The sequence below is a fragment of the Calonectris borealis genome, chromosome 4 (assembly GCF_964195595.1).
Source record: "Calonectris borealis chromosome 4, bCalBor7.hap1.2, whole genome shotgun sequence".
Lineage (NCBI taxonomy): Eukaryota > Metazoa > Chordata > Aves > Procellariiformes > Procellariidae > Calonectris > Calonectris borealis.
In genome coordinates, this window is record NC_134315.1 from 11,271,452 (window position 1) to 11,289,500 (window position 18,049).

The 18,049-nt window shown below is 52.1% G+C and overlaps 1 long non-coding RNA gene across 1 annotated transcript; it reads right to left on the minus strand.

Moving 5' to 3' along the window:
• Window positions 1-15,444: 15,444 nt before the first annotated feature.
• On the minus strand, window positions 15,445-16,473 carry LOC142082402 (uncharacterized). Its single transcript, XR_012673697.1, has 2 exons — window positions 16,394-16,473; window positions 15,445-15,613 (listed from the first exon to the last, which is right to left on the minus strand). It is a non-coding gene; the product is annotated as an uncharacterized LOC142082402 (long non-coding RNA).
• Between the last annotated feature and the right edge of the window lie 1,576 nt (window positions 16,474-18,049).

Consider the following 18,049-nt stretch of genomic DNA (forward strand, 5'->3'; position numbering starts at 1 on the left):
CTGAGGTCCATCAAAAACCATTCAAGACCCGCTGACGTCAATAGAAATTTTGTCATGGACTTCATTAATCCTTGGATTTAACCAACTGTTCATCTGCTATCTGCTGTTTCATCAATGACCTTCCACCAACACTTCTTCCACTCCTAGAAGAGGAAAGGACTCTGGCTCACTCGCCCAGTCACTCGCCCACCTATGTCATCAGGCAAGAGTGGCCTAAAAAATCATCGGCTGCTTCTAGATATAACAAAATGACCATTCCATACATACATATATTGAAAAACTATCTTTCATTTGCTAATGACTTTAGTTTGTGCTAATATTTGCTTTACCCTCATGTTTTCTGAAATTAGAATAATTTTGTCCTAAAAGGCCCCAAATACACACTGCAGGGCTACTCTGTTGTCGTCCTCAGGTAATGAAATATTCCTTGCCACCCTGGGGCACTTGCCTCTATGACAGATCACAAGGTATCAGTGATGAATGTGGTGTAAAAGAATAAGCAGAGAACAATTCTCCTTTACAATAAACTGTGAAGTTATTATATACTAAGCAAAGTTTTTCTGAGATGAACAGTTATGTACTTTAATCTCCTTTACATATATATTCAGGGCACTGCAAAACTCCAGTCTAGAAGTTAATACCTCCAGGTTCTTTCACATTGCATTTTTTTACATTTAAGAAGTGAACTTCTTAGTATTCCTAGGCATTGCTGCACCTTGTGTTTTGCTCTTTCTTTTCCAGCTGGGGACCTGTTGTAATGACATTTCAAAAAGAGATATCATGTATGGAAGAGCATGATTTGTTTTCCTCACTTAGCTCTTCCAAAACAGGGCGGAGGTACATTTGTCCATGTGTTTAAAACCAAACTTTTCACATAGTTAACTTGCTCATCATAGTCAAGACTGACCCTCTCTGCTGCTCAAACCTACATTTTTAAAGCAGCCACATGTTTAAATAGAGAAGGGAATAATGCTTATTTTACATTCAGATAAAATCCTGGGAAAGAATTTTATTCTTTAAAAAGTAAAGAGAATGAACAGTTGGCGCTACTTCATTAAACCAAGATGTCATTTGCGGAGGAGGTCACGTTATTCCAGGAACGCAGCTCCTTCCTGGTTATTAGTTGTTCGCAACTGTTGAAGATTTTCTGACATCACACTGGGGCTCCCCAGGGCTGAGCAGGGCGGGGAGAACCTGTGGGCTCCCCTGGGGCCACACAGCTGCCGCCCGACCGGCCACAAATGGACAGAGGTAGCGAGAGCTAGAACAGCGACGTTCATGGGGTGAGGAATGGGGTTTCCGACAGGCCAGTCAGACAGGCTCCCCACCCACCCCCATTTTACAGAAATTATGGGTTAATCAACAAACGGGCAGCCTGGTTGCTGGGAAGGTGCTAGCCCAAGTTGTTCCATCTGCTCCTCCGGCCCCACTATCGCGAAAGGAACGGAGGAGCTCCTGGCCCTGGGAGCCCCCGAGGGCTGCCCCAATGATTTTGGTCACCCTGCAACCCCCGCCTGCAGGCTGCCAGTGGCCACGTCAGCGCGCACTCCCGCCCTCCCCCGGATGGATCTTCTCGCGCACCCCACTTTGGAGACAAATCTTCTACACCGATCTGAACGGCCACAGCATTTATTTCTGCCCCCCCTCCCTTCTCTTCTTTTTTTTTTTTCGCCTTTCTTCGCCGGTTTCAGCTGAGGCTTTCTGGGTTTGCCCTCTTCCCATGAACCTGCACTCGATAAATGCAGGTGTACGCTGGGTTTCCCCAGTTGCTCTTCACGAGTAGTTTGATATACGAAAAGGCTCTGGGAAGCGGCGCGTTCTGTGAAGAAAAGAGGGAAATGGAAACGGAGGTGTTAAGAGCAACAGTGCGATCAACGGTATCGCCCCCTGCTAGCCCCGCTCCTGCTCAGGAGCAAGCTCCCAAACGTGGGTGGGAGCGGCTGTGGACGTCTGAGGCTCACTGCTGGTACCGGGCCTGCTGGGGAGGCTGGGGACATGGCAAGGAGGAAGGCACCTGGCATCCTCTGCATGCCGGCCCGGTTGGGGCTGCAACTCCCTTCCCTCTGCCCCTTTCCTTCTGCTGCTTGCTGTGTGCTAACAGAGAGGCCGGGGAGGTGCTCCTATGTGTGGGGCAGCTGGTGTGCAACCCCACCAGGCTCCCGTTGTCCGCTCTGCCTGCCTTCCTCCTGGCAAGCGGGAGAGCACCGGGAGAGAAGGGGCACGCTGTCCAGCCTGCCAGCAGGCCACAGCATGGAGCGATGGTGCTGCCCGACACCTTTTGCCACCAGGCATCCCTGTTTCTCCACGGCACAAGGACGTTGCTTGGGCGGAGTGGCCGCGTGTGCAGCTGGCTCTGCTGAGGCAGTGGCTGCAGCCAGGCATCTCTCATGACTCGTGCTCCCACGGTGTGACCCTGCCCTTGCTGTCCTTTTGCGACCACCACCGCAGGCCACTCAGCCCTCCCAACCCCGCCAGGTCTCTCTCGGCGGTGGCCTGGGCCCCTGGGCCCAGGGAGAAAGGATTCACGCTCTTCCTGCCACGGACTTGCAGGCAAACCTGTTTTGCTCTCCGGCATCTTGTCCCTGTGCCTGGACCCTACCTTCAGAAAGAAGGTCTGAAGGGGCTCTTTTGCCACGTCATACAGGAACGTCCCAAGGAGAGTTTCCTCTTCTCCGTCCGCATCCACTCCCTCAGGGGCAAAGCACAAGGAGAGCAGCTCAGACTCGTCCCGACAAAGAGGGGATGTACGCGCTGGATCAGCCCTGTTATCTACCCAGCCTCTCCGGGGGCTCTAGCAGTAGTCTAGCACCGGTTAGGGTGGAGCTCAGTCTCCGCCTTGAGTTTTGGTCAAGAACCCTGAGGTGCTTTGGCCAGACTAAGTCCTGAGAGGGATGAAACCTCTAGAGCCCTTGAAACATCCCGCGAGGGCGCTGCAGTGCTCAGGAGAGAGCAGGACACAAACCTCAGAGGATGCACAAAAGCAAGCAAGTCCCTGTCACGGCTTTCCCCCGGGGCCACATCCCAGCCCGAAGTGCCCAGCAGAGACTTACAAAGAGAGCGATGTCTCTGGGGGCGCTGTTGACGGTCCCAGATGGAGACGCTTCTTTGTCGATGTGCTGCACGCTGATGGCAGTCAGATGGACTTGTGCTGGCATCCTGATGACAACCTGGCCCTGATGCCCTTGTAAAGGCCAGCAGTTTCCTGGGGAAACATCCGGCTGCAACCAGAGCGTGAGAGCAATGAAGTGTGAGAGAGCGTTGGGGCCAACACCACTGCTCATGTAGCTTGAAGCATAGGCGCCGGTGTGTCTGTGGGGTCTATTTCAGCTCAAAAATTAGGCGCCTGTGAGGAAGTGGACAGAAGAGGGTGGGCTCCTTCCCTGCCTGACAAAGGGGGCTCTCCTCAGAAAAGAGGAGAATACCGCTTATGAGACCATCCTAGCTGGGGGCCTTACAGAAACACCTCGCTGCCCAGTGGCTCTGCAGGGCACCCCCTGCCTCCCGCCTCCCACCCCCAAAAGGCACTGTTCGGGACGACTGTGGAAATGGGGTCAGCAGGGAGAAAGTGTTTCACCCAGCTGTGACAGAGGACTGTGGGCAAGATGCAGCAGTTCCGCTCTGTTCCCCTCCTGAGGGGAACCACTGATTTCTAGCAAGCCCAGCCCTGTGTTCAAGCTTTGGTTTCAGGAGCCTCATCAACACTGTGGGTGTGAGCAGTACCACTGGACTGAGGGGAGAGCCCCTGAGGCGGTCAGTCCCCAACTTTGCAGGAAGGAAGGAGACCAGCACTGATGATTTCCGCTACGATACCTGCAAAATGGTATCAGGAGGGTTGGCAGTGCAAAAGAACGATAAAACCCTGTAGGTCCACTCTTTGCAGTCATAGGTCTTGGAAGTTCTCTGCCTGTCAATGCTGGCACCTGTAAAGAAGGGAGAGCAGATGACTGCAAGAGGCCACAGAGTAGGAGGACTTGGTGCTCAGACACTATTTCTGACACCGCCGGCCAGCTCCACGTCTGTCAGTCCTGTCCTCATCAGCACGCTGGTGGCGGTGCCCAGCTGCGCATGGCGATGACAGCATCCACGTGCCTGGTGACTGCCTCTCTCACAGCGCCACGAGAAGGTCTGAGGGTGCTGGGAGGCAGCAGGCGCCCATGTGAATGACAGCAGACCAAAGCTGAGGGCTTGCTCTGTGGGCAGCCAAGGATGACCCAGCCGTTCCCTTTCCAAATGCAGCGGAGAGGAAGAGAGCCCCTCCGTCAGCACAGGAACGTGTGCGGGGGCAGCGCCCGAGGCACCTGCGCAGAGGCCGAGGGCAGGACTGGGAGGGAGTCTGAGAGAGCCGCTCTGCCACAGCCTTGCTCTTGGACCCCGTGAAGCATTTAAGCTCCCCCACTTTGGAGAGCAGCGCCTGGAGCACAGCCTCCTTTGGGGAGTGCTACAGACAAGCGCAGGGCAAGGAGACTGGGCTGCTTGTGTCCATACCAGCGCTTTTCAGGGCCCAGTCAGACATCTGGACGTAGACTTCCAGAGACATCTTGGACAATGCCAGGTTCATTTCCTGAGAAAGCCATGAACAAGCACAGAAAAGGACCACATCAGTGCACAGTTCAGCGTGGCTACTAGCGCCCGGAGCAGCGAAGGGCCAGTGTCAGAAACGCAAGGCAAGGCAAGCCTTGTCCGCAGAGCTGAGAGACTCTCTGCGGCTGACGTGAGCCACGAGGACTGAGGAAGAACAGTATCTGTGGCCACGGCCCTGGCCCCGGCCCCGAGGTGGCTTGACGGGGGTCCCCACACCCTCCTCCCCACCCTCCACGCTCTCCAGGTCAGCCAGGAGATGGGCTCAGGCCCTGCCAGTGACGGCTGGCCCCGTGAGCGTGCCTGGGTCTCACCACCGCCTCAGGGGCCCGGCCAGAGCAGCCAGAGGCGCCGGCGCGCCAAAGGGAAGGATGTTGGAAGTCTTCCGCTGCCTGAGGCGGCCCGGTTGAACTGGGCCTGGAGAAGGGCCTGTGCGGCGCAGAAGCTCACCCAGCAAGCCTCTGGCAAAGGCTGCCTTGCTGTGGTCAGCACTCTGAGCCCACCACTAATCCCAAAGAGCGCTTTCTCAGGGGTTCTGCCCAGCCAAGCCTCCCTCCCCAAAATGCAGGATCACCTTCTTCATACTCCTGGTCTCCACCCTCAGTTCAGCCAACTCCTCCTGCAGCAGCTGCAACTTTTGGGTTTGCTCCTCCAAAAAACCATGCAAATTCCTGCAGGAACAGCAAAGCAGATCTTGTCAGAGAGTGGCCCATCCCCTCTGGGGAGCGTCTGAGCTCAGCAAGGAACAGAGACCCACATGCTTTCCCTGCTTTGCGAGTGCTTCCCTTCCTCACCAGGTTGAGCAAAAGGCAAAGGCAGGAGGGAAGTACGGGAGCCCTGGCTATTAAGGACAATAAGCGCAGGTAGCACGAGGTCGGCTAACGCTTCTGCACAGACCCAATTCCAGCTCAGGAAACATCTCCTACCTCAGGGTCTTCAGGTCTGCTGCAGTCACACGCGTCAGCTCCTGAAAGGGAAAGACGCTCCATTAGAGAACCCACTAGCAGAGCTGCCGGGGCTTCCCGGGAGAGGCTTCCCTAGGAAGACACGGCAAAAGCTGCTGCTTCTTTGGGTCACCCTGCGTGGAAGCAGAAGAGCCCGTGATTTATGTGTGACAGCTACTGTCAGCAGCGCTCCCTTGCAGGAGGTGCCTGTCCCACTACAATCACCGACCTCTATCAGTCCCTTGGCCCGCATTGTCCACGCTGGCAGTGGGGTCCCACAGTAAACACCAGCTGCAATTCACATCACCGAGAGACAGTTATTTGACTAGGCTTGCTAGCGATCCCTGCAGTCACATTGTCTCCTCCCTGGTGCCTTGGGAGTGGGGCAGCAGGCTAGCTGAGGAGGTGGGGAACGTGGGGGTGCAGAGAGAGGACGCGCCTCTGACCGGGAGCCATCACCCCAGGCGTCAGGGGACGGCGCAGCCCCGATCTTCAGGTGTGCTCGGTGCCCCACAGCTATTCCCCATTGCCCCTCACTGCTTCAGTGAGCACCGAGACCAGGCTGCATGGGCTAGGAGAGGTGCCTCTCCATCGGTCTCCCCGCACGGCCCCCGTGGGAATTCCCAGTTCAGGCTTGGAAATACATACGCCCTTCTCTTGCAGACTTGCAGACTAAGCAAGCCGTTTGGTCTAGGGGCCAGAGCAGCAGCATGGCTGGCAGACTACCACTCTTACTGGTCGTCCAAAAGCAAGTCCCAGTCAAGGACATACTCAGGAAGCACTTGGGCCACAGGAGTTTCCACCCGTATCGGCCAAAAAGGAAAGCTGGCCAGCTGAAAGCTGGCATCCAGCACAGCCAGGCTGTCGCTTTCAGATGTTTGCTCAAGCAAACTCACCAAGAGCCACTGGGAGCAACAAGAGGAAGACTTTGAAGAACCTCGTCTTCTGCAGGGCCGTCTTCTGCCTGGAAAAGAGGGAGTTCTGTGGCTGTCAATGAGCCGAGTCTTGAGCAAACCCCTTCACAGCTGGATTTCCGTTTTCAGGCTGAAAAGCCACCATTTTAGAAGCCTGCTGCTGACAGAGAGCTGACAGAGCAGCGCCCAGGAGGAACATGATTTCTGCCCAAATCAGATCTAACGGCAGACCTTCCTCAAAGGAAGAGCTCCAGGAGCGCCTTCCGAAAGGGAATGAAAATAATCCCGGGAAGTAAAGAGGTCGAGCAAATGACCTTGCGGACCTTGCTCTCTCTTTGGTTGAGAGAGCAGGCCTGTTCTCACTTGCAATCACACAGCTCTCTCTTAGGGGTGTTTTTCCACACGGCTGGGAAGCACAGGAGCCTCGTCTGGCTTTCCTCCCAGAGCCCTCCCAGCCCTGCGCGGTCTCTTGCCATAGCTGGGGAAACCCTTCCCCTGCAGAGGCGTGGCTCTGCACCCGAGCGTCTGGCTACGCGGCAGTTTGTCCTACCGCAGCCAAAGTTTGGGCCACCGGCAAATGCATGGGAGTGAGACTGCCGAGGGGCTTTGCTCTTGGTTCTCCCTGAGAATGGCCACAGCACGAGCAGCGCCTGAGCTTCGGTGCCCGAGTGGGAGCGCTGGGCAGCTGGCTGGGGAACACCCCCTGCTCTCCCCTTTGCTTGCCCTGGCCCTCGGACATCCCCTTTCTCCCCCTGTCCACAGCAGAAACACGTAGTACGTACATGGTGAAGATGCATGTCATCAGGCTCAGTAGATGTCTCCACAGGGAGACAAGGGCACCTGCCAGATGGCAAAGACGGCTGAAGACCGTGCCTGGGCAAAGAAAGCAGAGAAAAGTTAGGCCTGTCTCTGGAGGTCTCTTCTCTCGGATGCCCAGCCCGCATGTTTCGGCTCCCTGCGGGGAGGCGGGCACCGAGTCCTACGTATTCCCTCACTGGAGCAAAGAGCAGGGCAGCCTCCGCTTCTCCTGCCACTTGTTACATTTGGCCAGAGCTCTGGCACAGCGCAGCTCTCCTAGTTCGCCCCCGAGCACTTGACAGCAAGCATCAGTGCTGAGCTTACTTGCAACTTCAGCGGCCTTCTGACGGCCCTTTGCAGGCACTTGAGTGGCTGAGCTGGGAGTCTCATGCACAAAGCCTGTCTCCAGCGCCACCCCCATGCAGAGGCTCCTATGGGAGGAAAAAGAGAGATGTCGGTCACCCACCGTCCCCACGCTGTGTGAGCCAAGGCCCTTGCCAGAGGTCGGCCGCAGGAAGCCTCCCAGGGGACGTCTCAGCTGCAGCAAGAGAGGGCAGCGCAGCTGGGCTGCATCCAGGCATCCCCCTCTCCTTTCCCCATCCTTTGCTTTACAGGCCCGCAGTGGGAGAAGAGGAAGCAAGCTGGCGGCAGCAGCAGCCCCCTGCCGCTGGAAGCCCACCAGGCAGCACAGCCCGATTCTCACCCCGTCCGTCCCTGCTCCCTGGCCCCTGGCACCAACCTGCCCCTCGCAGGCACCTCTCAGCGGCCGTTCGCGGAGGCTGCTGTCCCCCACCACGGCCCCCCACCTCTTCCCTGGGCGCTGGCGGTCTCCCGACCCCTCTCCTCCCCGCACAGCTCCCCCCCTCAGCCAGGCAGGGCCGCGCCTCAATGTCCAGAGGGGGCCAGCCTCAGGTCCCAGGGGCTTGGCCTCCCCGTGCAGCAAACTCTCCCCCGGCAGCAAAACCTCCCCGTGCAGCAGGGCTGGGCGCTGGCCCCTGCAGCAGGAGGCTGCCGCCTCCCCAAAAGCCCAGGCTGCACACTGGCTTTTGGCCGGGAGAGCGAGCCAGGCTTTCAGCCGAGGCCCATCCCCGCAGAAGGGGGGCTTCGCAAGCCACTGGGGGGGGCTCTTCTTCAGAAGCCTCTGTCGGCTTCCCCATGCTGCTCCGCGCCGTGTTAGGCCGTGTTAGGCCGTGTCCCTGCTACCTCCCCAGCCCGAGGCCCCGGGCAGGAGCAGCCCACCTCGTACCTCGGCTCCGCGGCCTCCCCTGCTGGCTGTTGGTCAGCCTTCTTCCCCAAGGAGCCGTCTGAGGCCCCTTGGCGTCTTCTCCGGGGTGCCTTTCTCCCCGCCATCTCTGGGCAAAGGCAGGCTCCCCGCTCAGCTCTTCCGCCTCAGCTCCAGCAGTGTGGCCTGCCCAGGCAGAAACAGCTCTGGCAGCAGGAGCGCGCCTGCCCAGGGCAACAGCCACACAGCAGCTGTGGGCTCCTTCCCCGCGCACCACAGGGCTGTGTGGGCGGCCAGCTCTGACCTCACAGTGGCGTCTCTGACATCACACTGGGGCTCCCCAGGGCTGAGCAGGGCGGGGAGAACCTCCAGGCTGCCGCCCGACCGGGCACAAATGGACAGAGAGTAGCGAGATCTAGAACGGCGACGTTCATGGGGTGAGGAATGGGGTCTCTCCTGATCTACTTACTCTCTAGGTGCATTAGGAGAGGTGATTCTGGAACCTTTGCTTCCATTCACATGCCCATGAGGCATACTTGCCACTCCCAGGGCACACACGACACTGACGCTGGCAGAGGAAGGTTTTGGGAAACAGGGGAAAGGCGCTTTAACAAGTTGTACACAGAAGCTCAGAATTGCTCCTGACATTTAGAAAAACGGGTTGAAGTGTGTTCCCCATTTCATCATAAAAAAACAGCTTTGCAGATATTCTGAGAATACCTATAGTCAAATGTGCTGGAATCATACCTTCATTTCACTGGGTAGACTTACCCTTCATCTATATACGTGTAGGAAGTTAAAAGCAGGACCTCTTGCAACAATCTACTTACAGCAAGGGAGAAAACTCTTCACATCACAAAGTCAAGATTTCATGTTCTCAGCCCTGCCACTAATGGGTACAGGGAATACCCAGCAGAGCCCCCGGGCTTAGGGCAGGCAAAACAACCTGTGTCCTGCAGACTGTGCTTTTTGAGCATTTCTGCCTACGTGCTCAGAAAACAACACCGGAAGTAAAAACATGAACTCTATTTTCTCTGGAATCCATCTGAGGCTTTTTCAGGTGCATGAAGGTACGTTGTGGTCATTCCTTGCTGAAACCTCAGCTACATCTGCCAAAGCTGAGCAGCAAATAGCTCTTCTTTCAATGGTGAAACTCACAATGAATCAAATGCTTACCAGTGGTGAAAATCACAATAAATCAAATGCTCATTGACTTCACGTGTGTGAATATGAAAGCGCCGTCAATAAAACACCCTATAGGATTAAAAAAAAATCCCGCTCTTAGTGAGTCAGGCTCTATCCAGTCATTCAGCAGTATATCACGTTTGTGTTCTTTGTTGCTCAGTTGACTCCTTACCTCATGCTCCAGGCCTGAAAGCATTTTCCACTGCATGATCTGATGTTGTGTAATTTCTGAGACTTGTTTTTGATCTGCCTGTGTTGGGTTTTCACTGTGTATATAAACCGTGTATATATAACTTGTGATGTTATTGGTAAAGTTATTTGTTATAACAAATACACACATCCATTATTAATAAATTACAGTCCCTAAAGAAAATTAATGCAAATAACAAGTAGTAGGAATCTACTTCTGCAGCTGGGTTTAGGATGGCAGAGTGCACAAAGGAAAAAGATCTAAAGAAAAAAAGATTTAAAAAGTCAGGTTAGGATTTTAAAATAAATTCATTGAGTTCCTTCTCAGAAGCACATTGTTCCCTCAATCAAACATAACCAACTGTTACGCCAGGTTATTCTGGATATGGGTAGAACTGCAGACAAAAAATTCAAAGAGAAACAAAATGTAGAGGTAAGTTTTGAGCCCATCAACATGAAGGATAAAACTAGCAACTCCCTTGAGCCAAGCATTCCTTCCAGAAGAAGTTGCACAAGGGGTAGGGACAGCAAATAGTCAGATACGAATTCTGCTGTGATAAGTGACTCTCAGACACACAAGACATTTTTCAACTGAAATGTAATGGAGAAATTAAAAAATAACAGAGATCAAGGTTTAGGTGCAGGATTTAGAAAAAAATAAGTACTAACACTCTAGCAGTCTTTGTGCATAAATAATATCAAGGGTTAGCAGAAGTGTCTAAAATAAAATGCCCAAACAATTACTGAAAGAAAACCAAACAAGATGGATTAGTTTATTTTTTTCTTATCCAAAACTATTGGCACCTGAAGACCAAAGGAGAAATAAAGAATAAACATACCGCAAAATAAAACTGAGTAGTGAAAAGAATGTTTACTTGAAGAGTGTATTAAGTTTGAAGTACAACAACATTGCACTTCTGTGAATCTGATCATTGTGATTCTTGGCTGTCAGTGAGAAGAGCAAATGGACAGTGTTAGCCACTTATTTGTACAATCTAATGAAGTACAAGTTTTCTGGTTAGAGAAAAGCAGTTTGCTATTGAGAACACTTGTTAACAATGTCCCATGCTTGAGAAATCTAAAACCATCACTGTACTGGTTTTGGCTGGGATAGAGTTAATTTTCTTCGTAGTAGCTAGTATGGGGCTATGTTTTGGATTTGTGCTGGAAACAGTGATAATTCAGTGATGTTTTAGTTCCTGCTGGGCAGTGCTTACACAGAGCCAAGGCCTTTTCTGCTCCTCACCCCACCCCACCCGCGAGTAGGCTGGGGGTGCACAAGGAGTTGGGAGGAGACACAGCTGGGACAGCTGACCCCAGCTGACCAAAGGGATATTCCATACCATATGACGTCATGCTCAGCATATAAAGCTGGGGGAAGAAGAAGGAAGGGGGGACGTTTGGAGTGACGGCGTTTGTCTTCCCAAGTAACCGTTACGCGTGATGGAGCCCTGCTTTCCTGGAGGTGGCTGAACACCCGCCTGCCGATGGGAAGCAGTGAATGAATTCCTTGTTTTGCTTTGCTTGGGAGCGCGGCTTTTGCTTTACCTCTTAAACTGCCTTTATCTCAGTCCTCGAGTTTTCTCACTTTTACCCTTCCGATTCTCTCCCCCATCCCCCTGGGGGGGAGCGAGCGAGCGGCTGCCAGCCGGGGTTAAGCCACGACAATCAGATATTTTATTTTTCTCCTATTTTTATAATTGTAGTAATTATTTTGATCAGCTGCCATTGAGGAAAAACGTAAATAACACACTGCCGGCCCAATCCAGCAATCCAAATCTCAGGGACAAAACTCACAGTTGCTGTGGATTTTTCTGGTGCTTATCTCACTCATTTCTTTTGCTTTTTGATTTGTTGTAAAAGAGCTACTGATGATTTAAACACAGATGCCTAAGTGTGGCTTCCTTCTGCACCTTTCATGGTGTTTTGCTTAAAAAAGGCAAACCAGAAAGCAGGTGAGAGTGACAAATAAACCTTTCTTTCATCCTAAACAGAGATTTTGTCCTTGAGCTGAGATAACTTTCCCAAATTTTTCACTGGAACAGGTACATTTCTACCACAAAGTTTTGGTTCTAATAGATTTGCATCAAAACCCCATCATTGCCAAGGAGAAAGATTTTTCTCCGAGTACATTTACACTTAAAGGACTGAAGCCTACTGAAACAAAAAGGCTTTTTTTAACAGGGACTTTGACTAAGTAGCGAAGGATTTGTCCCTAACAGCATTTGATTTAAGGCCAATTTGCATTTTCAGGTGCTAATTGTCTGAATGATCTCACCCTTCATTTCTTCATATTCTAGTCATAGGCAGATGATAATTGTAATCCCATATTTGGCAAGGAATCTGTTAAAATCATGGTCAAAATGCAGGAAATGTGTGTTAAACCCTTTTACTGCTGACCACTTAATACAAGATGCAAAAAAAAGATCCTTAAATTTTCCAGGAATGGAGACGCACCACAATCCTTATTTTGTAATTTCCTTTTAAGCTAGACAGCTGGGCCGTCCCCCACCTCCTAAGGACAGGCTTGTGGTTGTATTTTGCCACCCCTGTATTTGTCACTCTTGGTGTTTGCCCCACATGGTCTCATCTGTATTTGTCTTTCAGCTCATAGGCCTTTTTCCTTCGTGTTAACCACCTTCCATGTTACCGGCACTAACTTTTCCAAGTAAAGAATTGAAGTAGAGAAGGGAAAAACGGCTCCAAAAGTCTTCTCTGACACCAACTAGGAGAGAAGTTTTCCAAGGGAAAGACTAAAATGGGAGCAAAATCAGGCCCAGACAATTGTGTGCAATCGTTTAGGTTTAAAGATTTTTAAAATTTAAAGTCACACCCTAAAATTTTGAACTAAATTCAACCTGTCACACTCCAGTCTTGCTGCAGGGGGGCATGCATTGAAATGGAGTAACATAAGAGAAGCTTTTCCAATGACATTTCATCCCAACTAAAGTGAGGAATCACTGGCAATTGAAAAGAGAGGCTGTTGTTTCTGAGACTAATTGTAAAAATCCAATGCCTTATATACTTTGTGCTCTGCAGAAGTGTCTGAGCTTCTGAGAGCTGACAAGAACAAGAAAGCATCTCTGAACCTGCAGGTGAACCTTATGAGATTCAGCCCTCATTAATAATCTCTTTCAGTATCATCTAACTTTTTTTTTCTTTGCTAATCTGTGAATTGGCCAGAAGTCATTGTATTTCACACAAAATCCTCCTTTGGCTGCTACCTCTAAGTTTCTCCCTGCCTTCTGCAAATTCTCATGGATGTTTTCAGGGCAGAGATGTGGGCTTTAGATTCCCATTAATGTTTGATAACGCTCCCATACTTAAAATTACCGCCATAAAGATGAACATTTACATTCAAGTCACCGGATCAATGTTAACAGCAACAGCTTGAAATCCCACTGAACTGGTATGAAATGGCTCCAAATGTTTGTTGGAAAAACCGGGGCTGCAAACAACGTGTGCTCCCGTCCGGTCTCCAGCTCTAGCTTGTAAAGCAGCAGCACCATGAGTCCTCCTCCGCAGCAATGAAAAGCAGCAAAGGACAGGTGACTGGAGTTTGAAGTGCCTTTAAACCGGCTCCAGCTGTCTCTGAATTTCTCTGGCTCCCTGCTAGCGGCAATTTCAACTGTAGCAGAATAGAGAGGCCGTTTTGTCACAAGGGTTAAGAACTAATGAACAAAAGAGTATTTTGTAAGTCTGAAAAATTAGCATGGACATCTCTCAGCAGCAGCAAGAATGGCTCAGTGTACCAGCTGCAGCATGTAACGAAGGGAAGAGAGAACATGGATCACTCCTTGAGCTGAGTTTGAGACGGATTACAGATTCTGTACAAGTGATGTGGAAGGTGGTGAGATTTAGCTAAAATGCAACTTCATGAATTAAAGAAAAAGAAGACCTTTACAAAGGCAGTCCAGCCTTTGCCACATTTCTCTTCCTGAAGGCTCACCTTAATATCATCCCTCCTGAGGTCCATCAAAAACCATTCAAGACCCGCTGACGTCAATAGAAATTTTGTCATGGACTTCATTAATCCTTGGATTTAACCAACTGTTCATTTGCTATCTGCTGTTTCATCAATGACCTTCCACCAACACTTCTTCCACTCCTAGAAGAGGAAAGGACTCTGGCTCACTCGCCCAGTCACTCGCCCACCTATGTCATCAGGCAAGAGTGGCCTAAAAAATCATCGGCTGCTTCTAGATATAACAAAATGACCATTCCATACATACATATATTGAAAAACTATCTTTCATTTGCTAATGACTTTAGTTTGTGCTAATATTTGCTTTACCCTCATGTTTTCTGAAATTAGAATAATTTTGTCCTAAAAGGCCCCAAATACACACTGCAGGGCTACTCTGTTGTCGTCCTCAGGTAATGAAATATTCCTTGCCACCCTGGGGCACTTGCCTCTATGACAGATCACAAGGTATCAGTGATGAATGTGGTGTAAAAGAATAAGCAGATAACAATTCTCCTTTACAATAAACTGTGAAGTTATTATATACTAAGCAAAGTTTTTCTGAGATGAACAGTTATATACTTTAATCTCCTTTACATATATATTCAGGGCACTGCAAAACTCCAGTCTAGAAGTTAATACCTCCAGGTTCTTTCACATTGCATTTTTTTACATTTAAGAAGTGAACTTCTTAGTATTCCTAGGCATTGCTGCACCTTGTGTTTTGCTCTTTCTTTTCCAGCTGGGGACCTGTTGTAATGACATTTCAAAAAGAGATATCATGTATGGAAGAGCATGATTTGTTTTCCTCACTTAGCTCTTCCAAAACAGGGCGGAGGTACATTTGTCCATGTGTTTAAAACCAAACTTTTCACATAGTTAACTTGCTCATCATAGTCAAGACTGACCCTCTCTGCTGCTCAAACCTACATTTTTAAAGCAGCCACATGTTTAAATAGAGAAGGGAATAATGCTTATTTTACATTCAGATAAAATCCTGGGAAAGAATTTTATTCTTTAAAAAGTAAAGAGAATGAACAGTTGGCGCTACTTCATTAAAACAAGATGTCATTTGCGGAGGAGGTCACGTTATTCCAGGAACGCAGCTCCTTCCTGGTTATTAGTTGTTCGCAACTGTTGAAGATTTTCTGACATCACACTGGGGCTCCCCAGGGCTGAGCAGGGCGGGGAGAACCTGTGGGCTCCCCTGGGGCCACACAGCTGCCGCCCGACCGGCCACAAATGGACAGAGGTAGCGAGAGCTAGAACAGCGACGTTCATGGGGTGAGGAATGGGGTTTCCGACAGGCCAGTCAGACAGGCTCCCCACCCACCCCCATTTTACAGAAATTATGGGTTAATCAACAAACGGGCAGCCTGGTTGCTGGGAAGGTGCTAGCCCAAGTTGTTCCATCTGCTCCTCCGGCCCCACTATCGCGAAAGGAACGGAGGAGCTCCTGGCCCTGGGAGCCCCCGAGGGCTGCCCCAATGATTTTGGTCACCCTGCAACCCCCGCCTGCAGGCTGCCAGTGGCCACGTCAGCGCGCACTCCCGCCCTCCCCCGGATGGATCTTCTCGCGCACCCCACTTTGGAGACAAATCTTCTACACCGATCTGAACGGCCACAGCATTTATTTCTGCCCCCCCTCCCTTCTCTTCTTTTTTTTTTTTGCCTTTCTTCGCCGGTTTCAGCTGAGGCTTTCTGGGTTTGCCCTCTTCCCATGAACCTGCACTCGATAAATGCAGGTGTACGCTGGGTTTCCCCAGTTGCTCTTCACGAGTAGTTTGATATACGAAAAGGCTCTGGGAAGCGGCGCGTTCTGTGAAGAAAAGAGGGAAATGGAAACGGAGGTGTTAAGAGCAACAGTGCGATCAACGGTATCGCCCCCTGCTAGCCCTGCTCCTGCTCAGGAGCAAGCTCCCAAACGTGGGTGGGAGCGGCTGTGGACATCTGAGGCTCACTGCTGGTACCGGGCCTGCTGGGGAGGCTGGGGACATGGCAAGGAGGAAGGCACCTGGCATCCTCTGCATGCCGGCCCGGTTGGGGCTGCAACTCCCTTCCCTCTGCCCCTTTCCTTCTGCTGCTTGCTGTGTGCTAACAGAGAGGCCGGGGAGGTGCTCCTATGTGTGGGGCAGCTGGTGTGCAACCCCACCAGGCTCCCGTTGTCCGCTCTGCCTGCCTTCCTCCTGGCAAGCGGGAGAGCACCGGGAGAGAAGGGGCACGCTGTCCAGCCTGCCAGCAGGCCACAGCATGGAGCGATGGTGCTGCCCGACACCTTTTGCCACCAGGCATCCCTGTTTCTCCACGGCACAAGGACGTTGCTTGGGCGGAGTGGCCGCGTGTGCAGCTGGCTCTGCTGAGGCAGTGGCTGCAGCCAGGCATCTCTCATGACTCGTGCTCCCACGGTGTGACCCTGCCCTTGCTGTCCTTTTGCTACCACCACCGCAGGCCACTCAGCCCTCCCAACCCCGCCAGGTCTCTCTCGGCGGTGGCCTGGGCCCCTGGGCCCAGGGAGAAAGGATTCATGCTCTTCCTGCCACGGACTTGCAGGCAAACCTGTTTTGCTCTCCGGCATCTTGTCCCTGTGCCTGGACCCTACCTTCAGAAAGAAGGTCTGAAGGGGCTCTTTTGCCACGTCATACAGGAACGTCCCAAGGAGAGTTTCCTCTTCTCCGTCCGCATCCACTCCCTCAGGGGCAAAGCACAAGGAGAGCAGCTCAGACTCGTCCCGACAAAGAGGGGATGTACGCGCTGGATCAGCCCTGTTATCTACCCAGCCTCTCCGGGGGCTCTAGCAGTAGTCTAGCACCGGTTAGGGTGGAGCTCAGTCTCCGCCTTGAGTTTTGGTCAAGAACCCTGAGGTGCTTTGGCCAGACTAAGTCCTGAGAGGGATGAAACCTCTAGAGCCCTTGAAACATCCCGCGAGGGCGCTGCAGTGCTCAGGAGAGAGCAGGACACAAACCTCAGAGGATGCACAAAAGCAAGCAAGTCCCTGTCACGGCTTTCCCCCGGGGCCACATCCCAGCCCGAAGTGCCCAGCAGAGACTTACAAAGAGAGCGATGTCTCTGGGGGCGCTGTTGACGGTCCCAGATGGAGATGCTTCTTTGTCGATGTGCTGCACGCTGATGGCAGTCAGATGGACTTGTGCTGGCATCCTGATGACAACCTGGCCCTGATGCCCTTGTAAAGGCCAGCAGTTTCCTGGGGAAACATCCGGCTGCAACCAGAGCGTGAGAGCAATGAAGTGTGAGAGAGCGTTGGGGCCAACACAACTGCTCATGTAGCTTGAAGCATAGGCGCCGGTGTGTCTGTGGGGTCTATTTCAGCTCAAAAATTAGGCGCCTGTGAGGAAGTGGACAGAAGAGGGTGGGCTCCTTCCCTGCCTGACAAAGGGGGCTCTCCGCAGAAAAGAGGAGAATACCGCTTATGAGACCATCCTAGCTGGGGGCCTTACAGAAACACCTCGCTGCCCAGTGGCTCTGCAGGGCACCCCCTGCCTCCCGCCTCCCACCCCCAAAAAGGCACTGTTCGGGACGACCGTGGAAATGGGGTCAGCAGGGAGAAAGTGTTTCACCCAGCTGTGACAGAGGACTGTGGGCAAGATGCAGCAGTTCCGCTCTGTTCCCCTCCTGAGGGGAACCACTGATTTCTAGCAAGCCCAGCCCTGTGTTCAAGCTTTGGTTTCAGGAGCCTCATCAGCACTGTGGGTGTGAGCAGTACCACTGGACTGAGGGGAGAGCCCCTGAGGCGGTCAGTCCCCAACTTTGCAGGAAGGAAGGAGACCAGCACTGATGATTTCCGCTACGATACCTGCAAAATAGTATCAGGAGGGTTGGCAGTGCAAAAGAACGATAAAACCCTGTAGGTCCACTCTTTGCAGTCATAGGTCTTGGAAGTTCTCTGCCTGTCAATGCTGGCACCTGTAAAGAAGGGAGAGCAGATGACTGCAAGAGGCCACAGAGTAGGAGGACTTGGTGCTCAGACACTATTTCTGACACCGCCGGCCAGCTCCACGTCTGTCAGTCCTGTCCTCATCAGCACGCTGGTGGCGGTGCCCAGCTGCGCATGGCGATGACAGCATCCACGTGCCTGGTGACTGCCTCTCTCACAGCGCCACGAGAAGGTCTGAGGGTGCTGGGAGGCAGCAGGCGCCCATGTGAATGACAGCAGACCAAAGCTGAGGGCTTGCTCTGTGGGCAGCCAAGGATGACCCAGCCGTTCCCTTTCCAAATGCAGCGGAGAGGAAGAGAGCCC